General features: G+C 47.0%; 1 protein-coding gene across 1 annotated transcript in view; it reads right to left on the bottom strand.

Moving 5' to 3' along the window:
* CACNA1E (calcium voltage-gated channel subunit alpha1 E) overlaps positions 1-12,839 on the bottom strand; it is a 420,129-nt gene extending 407,290 nt beyond the window's left edge. Inside the window, exon 1 of the mRNA XM_081111805.1 lies at positions 12,747-12,839. The gene's annotated coding sequence lies outside the window, so the exon portion shown is untranslated. The remainder of the gene's footprint in view (positions 1-12,746) is intronic.
* Positions 12,840-15,198: the final 2,359 nt, after the last annotated feature.

The raw sequence follows: 15,198 nt of genomic DNA, 5'->3' as shown, positions 1-15,198 counted from the left end.
TGGCATGGCATGTGCTTGCTATAGACGAAAATTCTTTAGCTGCAAGTGCTTCCTACCTGCTGGTGAAATAACTGATTTTTATATATTATGCCACCCTCACACAGCTGAGCATTATCCCCAAAACTAAGTAAGGACGTGACATCTTTCACGCTCTTTCCATCCCTTCTACTTGAGCCCCTGTGATAGATTCAAATGACTGTTTCCACAATCTAGGAAAAGAAACATTGTGCCTGGCCAAGAAGACTCCCTGGGGAGATGTCACCTTGGGGTTCTGTGTTTGAGAAGAAAGGCTCTATAGCCCCAGAGGACCCAACACCGCGCCTGATTCCCACGCTGAGCCCTCGCTTCCAATGTCGCTAAACCAATCAGAAAGGCCTGGAGAGAGACCCTGAGGAGTGAGTGGACCTCTCCAAAGACTGAGGGAGAAGAAACGAGACCTATAAAAATCGTTTTTCTAATATTTTAACTTTTTAAAAGATAAATGTTTTAAAAAACTAACAATTTGTTGTGGAGTTTATCACATACTTGGAAATAAAATGTGTGACAAGAATGACACAAAGGACAAGAAAGAGAAACATAGGCCGCTGGTGTGGCTCAGATGGTTGAGGATCAACCTATGTATGGATCAGGAGGTCAATGTTTGATTCCCAGTCAGGGAACATGCCCAGTTTGTGGGCTTAATCCCCAATAGGGAGCATGTAGGAGGCAGCCGATCAATGGGTCTCTCTCATTATTGATGTTTCTAGCTCTCTCTTCCTCTCTGAAATCAATCAAAATATTTCTTTTAAAAAAGAAAGGGAAACACATCATCTTAAAGTTTTCATATTATATATGAAGTAGTATAACATTATTTAAAGGTAGACTATGCTCATTTAAAGATGCATGTCACACCTGGCTGGGTGGCTCTGTTGTTTGAAGCGGGTTCTATTCCCGGTCAGGGTACATGACTAGATTGCGAGTCCGATCCCCAGTTGGGGCACATACCAGAGCAACTGATCTCCCTTCCTCTCTCTAAAAGAAGGGGGGAAAAATCACTAAACATATCTTTGGATGAGATTTTTTTTAAAAGATACATATTGCAAACCCTAGAGCAACCTTTCCTCCCCCCCAAAAAAAACACGTACATATAAACACACAAGAGATGTAGTTGGCAAGCCAATAGTGGAGAGAAAATAGAATAATATAAAATGCTTGATCTGAAAGAGTAGATAAAGAGGAAAATATAAACAAAGAACAGATGAAAACAAACCTGAGAAAACAAAAAGAAAGATGTAGATTTAAACCCAGCGATATCAATAATTACATTAAAAGCAAGTGATCTAAACAGTTCAATTAAAAGGCAGAGGCAGGCGAAATAAGAAAACAGAACACAAAAGAATATGCTGTCTACAAGAAACCAACATTAAATAGAAAGCCAAAGATAAGTTAAAACTAAAAAGATGTTTAAAAGGTATATGATGCAACACTAACCACAAGATAACTGGGTGCCCGTGTTAATGTCCAAATAAGGAATATGGCCAAGAATAAAGAGCCACATCTAATAATGATAAAAGGGTCCCTTCCTCAAGAAAACATAATTACCCTAAATGGTATGTATATACCTGACAACGGAGTTTCCAATACAAGAGGCAAAATGTATACAACTGAAAGGAGAAGTAGATAAGTACATCATTATAGTTAAAGATTTCAATATGCCTCTCAGTAATTGATAAAACCAGTAAAACAAAAACTCAATAAAAATATAGAAAACTTGAACAACTTTTGAATCAACTCGAACTAATTTAGAGTTATGGAACACTGTCAGCACCACGCACTCGGAGAACTTATAATGATCTCTCTGCCAACAGAATGAAGAAATCAATATCCAAAACTTATCTGGTAAATCTCAAAATTATCTACTCTTTTAGATCAAGCAATTTATATTATTCTGTTGAAATTAAACAGAATGCTTTCCAATAATCCATGGGTCAAATAAAAATCATTAAAATATCTTGTTCTGGCCCGTGTGACTTGGTTGGGTATTGTCCTGTCCCATGCACTGAAAGGTTGCCATTTCGGTTCCTAATCAGGGCTTATGCCCAGGTTGCAGGCTCAGTCCCCATTAGGAGATGTGCAGGAGGCAGCCAATCAATGTTCGCTCTCACCTTGATGTTTCTCTCTCTCCCTCTCCCTTCCTCTCTCTATAAAAAAATTTTTTTAAACTGACCACATTAGGTATGAGGATATGGAGCAACTGGGATTTTCATTGATGGCTTGGGCTATAGAAAATGTTTTAACCACTTCAGAAATAGTTTGGCAGTTTTTGAAAAAGTTTTTGAAAAAGTTAAACTTACACTTATCATACAACCCAGGTTCCACTCAGGTTTTTGTCCAAGAAAAAGAAGAACGTATTTGCATAAAAAGAGTTGTTCACAAATGGCCACAGAAATTTTATTTATAATAGCTCAAAACTGGAAACAACCTAAATGTCTAACAATGGGTGAATTGATAAGCAAATTTGGGTACATCTATAAAATGGAATATGATTCAGCCTTTAAAAAAAAACTATATATTACACACAAAATAGATAAATCTCAAAAACATGCTGAACAAAAGAAGCCAGTCTCATAAGAGTACTATTTGACTTCATTTATATAAAATCCTATAAGAACAAATTGATCTATATTTCAAGTATTATGCGTAGTAGGGGTATTGATTGCAAAGGTATATTTATATCTTGACTGTGGTGGTGTTTACTTGAGTGTACACATTTGTCAAAGTTCATCAAACTGTACACTTAAATGGGTGCATTTTATTTTATGCAAATTATATCTCAATAGAATTGGTGTGTGTGTGTGTTTTAAATGGCTTAGAGAACAAACCCAGACCTTTTCAGACATTCATTCAGGATACTCCATAACCTCTACCTGCACTATTTTTCCAAACTTATTTTTCATATGCCCCAGGTTTTAAAAAAAACACATCAAATTCAAACAAATTGATTTACAACCTCTCCGCCCCAAACAAGACTATTCCTCAGTGCTATGCTTAGCTGCTGGGCTACATGAAACATCTTCATTCTGCAGGACCCGGGCCATGACCACTCCTCACTCCTCCCTCTAGCTCACCCCGATTTTCCTATCCTCTCATATTCGTACCACTTTTATTGTTTCGGTTGTGCATTACTTGTTTTATGTACTTTTCTCTCATCTCCCCAGGTAAACTGCTCCCCTTTGATGTACAGTCAGTTCTCGCTCTCTCTGGTATGTATGTTCCATAGAGTTACTGTGGTCACTGAATGAGCCAATTCTGAACCCTTGTTCCGAGGAGGAAACGCAGGGTTGGATTCCTGGGAGACTGTGGTCGCCACATTTCATCAACTAATCACACGTGGCCTTGTGTTATGTGTGTTTCTGTATAAAGACGCCTTGTTTAATACATATTGTTGATTCATTGAACTCGTGGCCAACAGCAGCCCTGGAGCTCATGCCTGAATGAGGCTCTCTCTAACTCACGTATTTTCTCCCGGAGGCACAGCACAGCCTTCTTGTGCTCGGGAACACCAGGCAGCACTTCAGCACAGGGCTTGAGGCTATTTTAAATAAAGAAATCACCAAGAAAAATGCACTGACCACATCACAAAAAGGATACTTCTGTAGAGCATGAGAGAGAAAACAAGAAGGCAGAGCAATGCCTTCTCCCAGCTGGAAAAGCGAATAGCGAGCACCTCACGCCTTCCCCGTACCACACGTGTCCACAAATGGCCACGAAAGAGCCACGAGTGCTGATGTGGGGGTTAATAAATTTTGGCAAGCAAGCGAAATCAGCAACATGGAATCTATGGTCATCAGCTGTACTTCGCACGTAGTAGGCATTCAGTAATGTATGCAGACAATCAGAAGGACAAACAGAAGAAGGAACCGACTCCGGGCTTCACTGAAATCTCCATCAAGAGCCCTTGTTTAAAATTCATTTTAGGAGGCACATTCAGGCTGGACGTCAAGCTCTACAAGTCTGTTTTTGAGACTCTCACAGAGACAAGTATGAGGCCATTGCCAGGGAGAGACTAAGGAGAAAATCTCACACAACCATCTGCTACTTTAATATCCACTGAGAAGGGGTTTCCTGTTTTTATTAGCAACCTCATCTACTTCTGATTGGGGAGAATGGATAAAAGAAACAAATTGATTATCATCTTCCTAAAGCAAGGCGATATTTGCCATTTTATTTTTTTAAGAGAAAATACACTAAAGAGAGAGAATACAAATGATTCAATTTAGCCAATTACAGATTTCTTCCTAAGAAATCAGTTGCATTTCTATTCACTAACAACAAAATATCTGAAAAAGAAATAAACAATTCCATTCACGAGTGCCTCAAAAATAATAAAATACTTTGGAGGCAGGATTTGAACTCTGGCCTGTCTGACTGTAATTCGTGGATCCTGGGCTGCAGAGCCTTTGTCCTGCGTCTGACTTCCTGTCCCCACCCACTTCCCTCCTTTAATAAAGATTGACTTGTTTCTAGACTTCTGGTCACAAAGGGATGAGGTTCTCTCAAGCCAAGGTTTCTGAGGGCAAAGAGTACCATTTCCAAAAGGCAGGGAAAGAGGGTTACACTTCATGGGCCTGACAATAGTTCCACCAGAGGATAGCAATCACAGCAGCAATAGCCAGCATTTATTAAGCACTTACTGCAGCCAGGCGCAGGCCACATGCTTCATGTATATTCTCTTAAGAGAATTCTAGCAGAAGCAGCTCTCAGATAGGGTCTCACCCTTGGAGCCAGTTCCTATGGAATCACACTACTCCTGTGCTTGTCCCTCTGCGTGCCTCAGTTTGCTCACCTGCAAAGTGGGACAGTGTCAGTTCCTACCTTATGGAAGTATTATGAGGATTAAATGAATTCATATTAGTAAAGCCCTTAGCACAGTGCCTGGCAAGAATCAAATGCTATGAGTCTGCTTTTGTTACTTGGATTCCAAGAAAATGGTCAGTTCATCTCAGGGACAAGGAAGCTGGGGGCTGGGACTGGGTGTGAGACGAGAGTGTCTGTCCTTTGTACAGCAGCAGTCCCTCTGGCCTCCGGGGGACGGTCCCCATCCATCTTCACATCCCAGTTCCCAGCCCAGTGCCTGGCTCACAGCAGGCTCTCTAAAAAGGGCTGTTGGATGCTGGATTTCTGCCCATGCCTTCCTTCTCCACCCCCATCCAATCCTGGCCCGTAACTTCACATATGGAACCTGGGTTTTCAGAAGGACAAACAGGTCACGGAACATCCATTGGCTCGCCTTCTCCTTCCCGGTCCTGATATGCCCTGCCCTGCCCTCTCCGGCTGGCCTGGCCCCCTTGCCCAGACTGGCACGAAGATCACGCTCACCTGCTGGGCCTGCTCTTTTCACTGTCCCTGCAGAGGACTGAGCTGGGGCATAGGAAATAGAAATAAACTCCTGCGGGTGAATAGGTCTCAAGCGCTGGCCCAGCCTTAGAGATGGGGTCTTCAGGCCTCATGGAAGGAGATCAAGTTGCTGAAATTGGATGCAGAATGTGATTTTCCCATTTTACAGATGAGGAAACTGAGGCGGGGGGTTAAGTGGTCCAATGTTAAACAGGAATGCCAAGATTTGAGCCCTGTTCTGTCTGATTACAAACCAGAATTCTTTCCACTGCAATATGGCCCCTCTCCACCTCTCCTACTTTGTTCTTCTTTTAACTTTTCATTTGGAAATCTCCAGGAATTCGCCCTTCCTGAATTGGTTGTAAGAAATAACCATCTTCACTAACTTGTATCCTGTGAAAATCCAGCCCAACCACAGATCTTCTCCTGCTCCCCCCACCTCCAAAGTCCTCTCCACACACACACACACACACACACACACACACACACACACACACACCACAACATAGTACTGCAGTTTGTGGGTCTTTTTGTCACAATTTTTAAGAAATTCTGGAAGTGGAGAAGTCAAATAGTTACTATATTTATGCTGTGAATGGATTTAGTTGGTAATAAAGGCAGATGTTGCTATAGCAACTAACGTTCTAGGATCCCATACACATCTTTCTGCCTTTGTGCAAGGTGCACTGGATGGTAGCTGACACCTCCCTGAATGGTCTGTGCAGAGCAGGGCACGCTGACCATGTGGGCCGGTGAGGGCCAGGCCACACAGGTAGGGCTCCTCAGAGACCAAAGCACTGGCTTCAGCTGCGGTGCCAGGGGGGCCCGGGCGCCAGCACCCCTCAGGGGGAGCCGTCTGGAGGCTGTCCTTTCCTCCTAGCTGAACTCTGCCTTTTGCTCCCCTTTTCTTTCCCTTTTTCATCCTGGTTTTACATCATGCTAACTGGCTAAGGACAGCCTGGCTATTTTCTGAATACTATGGGCGGGGGGTACAAGGATAGGGTGTTCACTCTGACAGTCACCTGCCTTGGTGTGAGGGAGCCAGTCCCAGGGCCCCCTGTGTGCTGTGCAGCTGACACAGCCCAGGCCCCTTTCCCTGGGACCCCTCCCCTGCTTTCGGGGAGTCTAGCACCCACCCAATCAAATCACACAGGGAAAGATTCGGCAGGAATTTCAAAGGGCCTGCTCCAGCCCCAGCTCTGCCACCTCGGAGCTGCCTCTCAGTTGCTGGGTGACCTACCTGAGTCTGTCCCCTGCCCTGGAGAGAGGGCCACATGCCCCCCAGAAAGTGCAAAACCTAGCAGGACTCACTCATTAAGTAGGTGAGAATGATAACATGTGGCAGATGCAGTTCCCACCAGTGTCTGCCTTTTTTCTCCAAATAGGAGACTTAAACCAAAAGAAAAAACCCCAAATTGTAGAAATCAGCCATCAGCTAACAGGCGGGGGGTGTGCCCTCAGCCTGACCATCTACACATGCAGCCACCAGCCCATGACATGAACTGCACCCACCACCATGAGATGTCTGGGTGCTCCAGAGCTCAGCCAGTAAGGGAGGCAGGCAGGTGAGTGACAGTGGATGCCCAGCGGGATGGATGCCACGGTGGGCGTGCTCTGAGGAGGGAGGCAGTAGCTGTGTGAACTTGGGCAAGCTCCCAGCCTCTCTGAGCCTCAGTCTCCGCATCTGTGAGCGGGAGACAGTGTCTGACTCAGGGCTGTTTCAGATAATCTTATCACTCCGTGCTGTGGGCTGCCACCCATTTCTAACGGCTCCCAAACATCTAATTCCCAAGTGCCCACCCCAGACCTCTTCCTTGGGTCCTGCTTCACATGTGAAGCTGGCAGCCACGTTTCTCAGACGCCTCGAACACACCCACAGGACCAGCCACCCACCCAGTTCTATGGTCTCCACCTCCCAAGCAGTTCTGGGTGCCTTCTCTCCAACCCTGAAATCATTGCCCTGATCCCGACCTTCAGCGTCTCTAGCTCTAATGGGAGAGACTATCTCTTCTGGTTCTGTTTCTCTGGTAGAGTCTGACTTACACACGAGCCTCGAAGCGCTGTCGGACCCCTGGACGGAGGAGGCTCTTCTGTCTGCACCAGAGAAGAGAGTATTGAAGAGCTGCTCAGATGGCCCCCAGCATCCAGGAGGAGCGGGTGGGTGGCGAAGACCGTGCGACGTTTGCCGCAGGAGAACCTCAGCACCGGGTGACTCAACAGCGTTACACGATGGCACAGGGGGGCCGCTCATCAGATCCCCTGCCTCCCGGGCCAGGGCTCCCGGCAGACCTAGTCTGAAGCATCAGTCATTTGTATGAGTGAGAAGAAAAGCCTGCTGTAGGTTATGGAACTTGGCCCGTTAACAAGTAAACAAACACGCAGTTGCAAGCCAGAGCCTGGGCTAACCTAATGGACTCCACTCCTTCCATGTGACAGGAGCCGTTGAGGTTTAATTAGGACGATGCTTCGCGGCGTGTTGGTAGGAGTCCTGTAGTACATGCGGTAGAAATTATAAAGGCTTAGCAACGAGACCTGTTTCAGCGCTCTGCTATTAAACCTTCACTGAGAAGGCAGGGGAGGCTGCCAGGCCTTTTGTGGAGATGATTGGGTTTGGAAATTAGCGCTGCTAGAAAGAGCGAGGTGAGACAGAGTCTGGCAACGCCCCAGCCTCAAGCAAAGCCAGAACACTCTGCTCAGCAGTCTGAGGAGCAAGCCCACTGCCGGATCTCAGCTTCTTAGATCTCAGCAAAGCCTGGCACACGCCCTCCCCATGGCCAAAGGGCAGGCTGGGTGCTCCCTCCCACTGCAGCAGTGACCAGAAGAGGAACGTCCCAACGGGACCCTACCTGGTCACACTCGAACCCCACTAACCTGAGCTTCCTCTGCGGGCCATTGGCCACCTCATAGGAGCAGCACCAAGTTCATGCCACACTCTCTCCCTTCCCTCTGCCTCTCGGGTGTGATCGGTTGAGTCGCTCCATCATGAGATGGTTTGAGATGGTTCAGAAGAAGGAGAGCTAGATTTGCTTCCCTCCCACTCCCCCATCTCGTTTCAACTTGAATTCCACACTTCCGGCCTTGCCTGCCCTTCCCACCTGTCCCCTTAGGAACTACCATCACCCAGCACTGCTTCCCGTCCATCGTCTGTGCTTTTAGCCTTTCTGTTCTCGTTTGGGGAACCAAAGGTTGTCTTTTAAAAGAGTTCCAGGTATCACTGAATAAGTAGAAGATGCATGCCTGAGGAAGGAGACAACTAGTCCTGTTCCCAGAGTCGCCACCGTGTTACAGAAAATGCACTGAACTGAGAGACCGGAATATGGTCCAGGCCAGCTCTGCCCCCACCACCAACTCTAAAATCTTGGGTAAGTCATTCACTTCTCAGCCTCAGTTTCCCCTTTGTAAGATGTAAGCTAAACCATTTATTTCTGAGATGCCACGGAAGAGGACGCTCATTTCTCCAAGACCACCTATTTCATGCTCACTGTGCCGCTACCCCATCTCTCTTCTTCTCCCTGCCTTACTCCTCCCCTCCAGCCTGCCGCCCTCCTTCTCTCTCTCCCTCTTCCTCTCACCTCCTACCTCCTTTGTCTCTCCCTCATATTTCAACGTGTCCCCACCAGGGCAGGCAATCTACAAACCTCTACCTCCATGTTTCTGCAGCCCCATCCTGTGGTACCCAGATTGCTCAACCGGTGGAAATTATCCCAGAAGAGCTCAGCAATGTAAGGAGGAGAACTATGGGTGGGGGTAACAGCTACTATCATGGGAATGCTTGAAAGGCCCCTGGAAAGTGAAACAAGTAGGGGGCTTCCGCTCTTGAGAATCAAACTGGAGCCTTGGACAGTGAGGGTTTGTGGGGCAGGTGGGAATGGGTGTGTACAGCACATTGATTGACAGATGTATTTTGTGCACCAATGTGAACTTAACACTATTAAGTGCATGGCATTGAGCTCGGAGTCATTAATGAGAAAGACACCATCCCTGCCCTCAAGGAGCCCGGGGGACAGTGGGGGAGATGGCCATGACAAAAGATAATCACGGTACAGAGAAGCAGTGGTGGTCGGTGAGGGCACGTCGGAAAGCGACTGAGCCCGCTCTGTGGGGTTGGAATAGAATTGTTGGGGGAGAGGCCGGTCAAGCTAAGGCCTGAAGGTGTCTTCATCTGACTCAGTCTCTCAGCAGCTCTGATGCCAATGATACTCTCTCCTCCTTGAAACAATCTCTTCACTTAATGTTCCTCCCCTCCGGCCACTCCTTCCTAATGTCCTTTGCTGGAGGACTTCTTATCTTCAGCATTTTCAGATGTTAGTGCCCAGCACTTGACCCTCAGACCCCTTCTCTTCTCTGAGTCATGGATAGCTTTACCTACTGTATCAGGAGTCCTCACCGATGGAACACTCAGCTCCGGTCTTTGAGGAGGTCTTTTCATTAAGGTGCTATTCATTGAGGAGACCAACAATAAGAGGTTTGGAGGTCCCCAAGGCCTAGCGACACTGGGAGACTGACACCATCCTTAGTCATCCTCAGTCCTGCAGGAGCAAGATGAGGACGTGGTGTCACCAGAGCCCGTCTGAGAGCTGGAACCACGGTGTGCCAGTGCTGGGTGGAGCTGTGGCTGTGGGAATACACCCACAGCAGAACGGAGGCTGATGCGCCCTTTGGGTCAACAAATCCTTTCAGTTGAATCCAACTGGGAGCCAGAGGGCAAGGGAGCCACTCCATGGAGCTCAAGTACAAGAAAGCAGAGCAGGACAGAGAACAGATCTGGACCAACAAAGATTCCTCAGCACATTAATATTTCTGGCTCCTCTCCTTCCAGGTATAAGGCAGGTTCCACATTCCCTGACCCCACCCTGAAGTCAAGTACAGAATCTGCAACTTGCTTTAGCTGATGTCCCTTCCAGGCAGAAGTCATCACAAGCCTGGGGCTGGTGGACAGTCGCTGCACACCCATATTGTGTGTCCTGTGAATGCTAGCTCTCTTGAATTTGGATGTTGGTTATTTTTTTATAGAGTGTAAACCAAGTTTTATATTCTATAATGCAAACAGGTATCTATCTGTTTCTAAATAAAACTGTTTACATTAAAAAAAAAAAGCCCCCTTCCACCTGCTATAATAACCAGTGACAGTCCAGAGGACAAAGACTCAGTCAGCTGAGTCCCAAAGTGATAAAGATGTGAAATAAAATCCCGTGGTGCCCCACAGTGGACATGTCCCATGAGCAAACATGTGCCCCTGAGATTTGGGAGTTGTTACTAAGGTTGTGCCTGCTTTATCCTGACTGATACATTGCAACCTTCCTCACCCTTATTCCTTACTATCCCTTCTTTTCTTTAAGAGACTTACCACCACCTGATAAACTTCAATGCTTGTTGATTGACTGTCTCCCTCCTCTGAATGTAAATCGTAGGGGTAGAACTGTTTGGTGACTACCGATTTTCAGCACCCAGAAGAGCGTCTGGTTAATAGCAGATGCCACAATTCTTGGTTAAATAGATGAAAGAATAAATGAGCTCATAATGACTAACCTGTGTTAGTAAATATGGCCGAGGCACATTCTCGGGAAGTATGTCTAAGCAATTCTAATGGAGTGAAAGATTAAACAAGTCACTAAGGCCACCCGGCTTAAGTCATGGAGTGAGTCATGAAGGCATTTTGACTCCAGTGCCCAAGCGCTTGCCCACTCTGCCCTGCTGCTTCCTACAAAGGGGGCTTGGTGGGGGCGTGCAGGAGGGGCCATTCAGGCACCGGCCAGAGGCCGCAGAGAGCCATGTGGCTTACATACCGCATGTGTTAGTTATCATAGGAGCAAAGAGTGACACCCAATAAACTCTACAGGGTAACCAGGAAAATTAAAAACTAATGCTAATTACAGTCATTTATGTGAATTGCTTACAATTTCTGCCTAATTACCAGGCAGCAGAACAATTATGTAGATGTTCAACTAATGTCAACCTAACTTTGATTATAACTGTAAAATCTAAAAACAAGAGTTTGGTCAAATAATGAGTTGGTTGCTCACAGAGACTGGTTCTCTGCCCAGAATTTAAAATTAGAGAGCAACTACCTTGTCCTTAACAGTTGCTGCCTGTACTAGTAGTAATCTTCCAGGTATAAGGGTTTCATCTGGACTAGAAGATGCTTGAGGCAGGTGCTATCTAATTTTCCTGGGATCATTATCTCCACCCCACCCTGAGCCTAGCTCAGCCCTAAATAGAGGGGGGCCCTACACTAGGGTTCATCTGTTGGTGCTCTCTCTATAAGGGGTGGTCCTGACCCATGTGCCTCAATCCCCTCTTGTTGCCTGGAGGCTGAGGATGTGAGGTTGACTGAAAGACATGTCCATATCCATGTCTATGGACAGCAGCAAGAGCCTTCTCAGGAACCTGGTAACAGGCCTTCAGAAGAGGTGAGGTGAGGGGAGAATAGGGCATTTGAACAAGCTAAGAAGAACACTTGAAATGTTATAACACAGAATGCCAGCTGTCCCCCCAATATTCAATTACTCAAAACATAGCAGAGTTTTAGCAGGGCACATGGCAGCCCAGATGAAGACCATATTCCCAGACTCCTTTGCAGCTAGGATATGGCCAATGGAATGTCAGCAGAAGTAATCATGCAAATTCAAGACCAAACATTGAAAAGGAAAGGCGTGAACCTCGCTCTCCTCTCTCCCCTCTTTCCTCTGGCTGGAGTACAGGCAGAATGTTAGAGCTTACACAAGCCTCCTTGGACCCAGAATGAAATAAATGTCGGTGTTGAGAGGCCAGAACGGCAAGGTCAAAGGAGCCTGGTGATCAGAACTGTGGGCCTCAGTGTCACACCAGTACAGAGCCTCACACCCTTCACACCACAGCCCCCGGGTTAGAGGTGCCTCCTGCCGGCCCCTGGACAGCACATCTCCCTCTGTCCAGTGGTGACACTGCTGATTACTCGTCACATGAGTCCTGGGCTTTGCAGGCACCACTTGTCCGGCTTTCCTCCTGCTTCACTCTCCTGCCTGGGCAGCTCCTTCTCTACCCATGTGGTACTTTGTGTGGCTTTGGGGAACTCTGCGCTTCCTTGTGCCTCTGGAAAGCTAGGTGAGGCCAGGGCGGGGGCCTAAAGCGAGCACTTGGACAAGTCGGCTTACATCATCACCAAAATAGAAAGGCTCCAATGATAGTAGGACACGCACTGTGTGTCAAACGGCATTCTTCGCCTGCATTGTTTCACTGAATCCTCTGAATAATCTCACGAGAGAGACTGGACTATCATTCCTTCTTCACAGATGAGAAAACTGCCACCAGAAAAGTTAGAGAACTAGCCCAAGGTCACACAGAGAATCAGTGGTGGAGCCAGGATTTGAACTCCTGAGGCCAAGACTTACCTGTTCAGTGCTGCCTCTTTAAACAGGGTGGTTAGCATATCCACTGGGCTGTGGCCTCTCGGCAACAGTGACAGTCCTCAGTCTGACATAAACCTACAAGATGGGGAAAATAAATCTACTCGCATATTTACCTTTTTGCGTTAACATCCAAGTTCAAGGTGTTTGTGGCCCACACCCTGTGTAGTTGGGTCTAGAGTCTACAATCATCTTCCCAACTCCTTCCTTCTTGTGTTCACTTGAAAATTATTAATCAACCACTTCTATGTTGTCCATGTGCCACTTATTATACTGAGCTTTCCATTTTTTCCAGGCATTTTCTTCCACAGTCTCAAATGCCCCTTTAAAGTCTTCTAGATGGGTTTGGCAAGTATCTCAGCCGGAACCCCACACTTCCTGGGTTTTCACTCCGTCCCTGACAGCAACCCATCACTCTCGTGTGTTAGGTCCTCACAGGCTTCGAAACCCTCTCCAGAGCCAGCTGCTCCCATCCATCCCACAGCCTCCTGTCCCTTCCAAAGTCACAACCTTCAACGGGAAGGAGGGATAGAATGCATCATGAGCGCTCGAATTCCTCTGTTCTGTACCAAAAATGTTAAAGTTGTGAGACACAGTCAAGGTTTGTCTTTACCCTGTCTAGATTATTTCTCCTGTGTGAGTCAGCAGAAATGGGCAGTCATGGGAGACTTGAACAAGCAGGCTAAACCCTTCTCATCCAGAATTTAAAGGGATGATGAGAAATGAGAGCACCAGGCCGATGGTAGATGGTGGCAGTTATTTGAGATGAGCTGTCTAGGACAGTGGCATGTCTCCTTTTCAGTCCTGAGCAGACACAGCTGACCGCACTCCTCAAGGGGAGGGGTCACCAATCCCCACAACCCTCCCTCTAGGGAGCCCACCAGGATACCTGCCACCTTCCAGGTGATACCTGCGGACATCATTCTGTTGGGGGAGCATCTGGTCAGCCGGGTAGATGAAACTGCTCTTGGATGTGCCTTTGTTTGCTCTGATTTGCCTCTCTGAGGCCCCTGAGTTCCTGCCATGTCACCAAAGACCTGCCCCTCCCATCACTGGTTAAACAATGAAGCCTTCCCGCACAAGGGCTTCTCACTTCTTGCCCAGTGACTTTGCTTCCCGTGTTTGCAAAACAGCAAATGCAGTTAACATTTAGTAAGCAATGTACATGTCTGATCTCATTTCACCATGATACCTATGTTGCGGTATCATTAGTACTTTACGTTTTGGGAAACTGAAGCTGATATGTGGCAGAGCTGAGATTTGAACCTGTGGCTGTATCATGCAAAAGCCCATTCTCTCAACCATTTTGTTAACCCCCCTTCATACTGCAGTGCTAAGACCACAAGTGGTTTACAACTGACTAACAAACAAGCCTCTAAACTTTATTCCAGGAAGACTGGGTAGGGGGCAAGCTGCCCTGCTCAAGCTACAAGCCCCACTCAGGTAGCTCAGACTTTCAAGTGCATAGGAATCACCTAGGGATCTGGTCCGGGTGCAGATTCTGACTCTAGGCACAGGGGAGCCTGAGAGTCACATTTCTACCAGGTGACGCCATGCTTCTGGTCTGAGGACCACGCTCTGGGTAGAGGGCTCTAAAAGTCTGGTGCTCTGACTCACCTGACTGTGAATGACTGACCAGACCACCCTCTAAGGCAGGGATGGGGAACCTTTTTTCTGCCACGGGCCATTTGGATATTTATAACATCATTCTCAGGCCATACAAAATTATCAACTTAAAAATCAGCCTGCTATATTTGGTCAAACATTAACTCACCCCTGGTGCCTTGGCAGGGCCAGACCTAATGATTCTGAAAGCCTTATATGGCCCGTGGGCCAGACGTTCCCCACCCCTGCTAAAGCCTGCTGGAGAGGGGCTTTCTGGGCTGGAGAAACAGCAGGAGCAAAGGCACAGAGTCCTGAGTGTGTAAATGTGCCAGGCACTCACCAGGGCGCGTGGGAGAATGCAGAGGACGCACGTCTTAGCAAACGAGTCTGGAAGGAAGATTTGAGTCTGACTGTGAAGAGTCTTGAATATAATGCTAACACATTAAGAGTCCAAAGTCTTTATCTTTTCAACCATGCCTCCTTTATGGTGCAATTATCCTCTTATCACTTCTTAATACCTATCCTCCCTATTAAAAATAAGCTGTGAAGTCTCTGAATCATCTTTTTATCCCCTAAAATGCCTCGCTCCTGGCCATCTTCAGTGAGGAGTGGAGACTGGGGAGAGTCCTGTGAAAGGAGAGTGATGGGGCCAGTCTGTGTCGCAGGCCATCGGCATGAACGGTGGCCTGGAGGTAGGGAGATGCGTTAGGAGGTTGTCCCAATAGGCGGGGGTGGGACAGTGAGGCGGGCACAAAGATGACGTATTCTGCAGGCAGTCAATCACACCGGGGACTAGTTAATTTCCACGACCACCCCTCTCCCCGATCCTCCT

Source organism: Myotis nattereri (assembly GCF_964212035.1).
Source record: "Myotis nattereri genome assembly, chromosome: 18".
NCBI classification, from domain to species: Eukaryota; Metazoa; Chordata; class Mammalia; order Chiroptera; family Vespertilionidae; genus Myotis; species Myotis nattereri.
The sequence above is the reverse complement of the archived record's forward strand: the minus strand, read 5'-3'. Positions and strand labels throughout refer to the sequence as shown.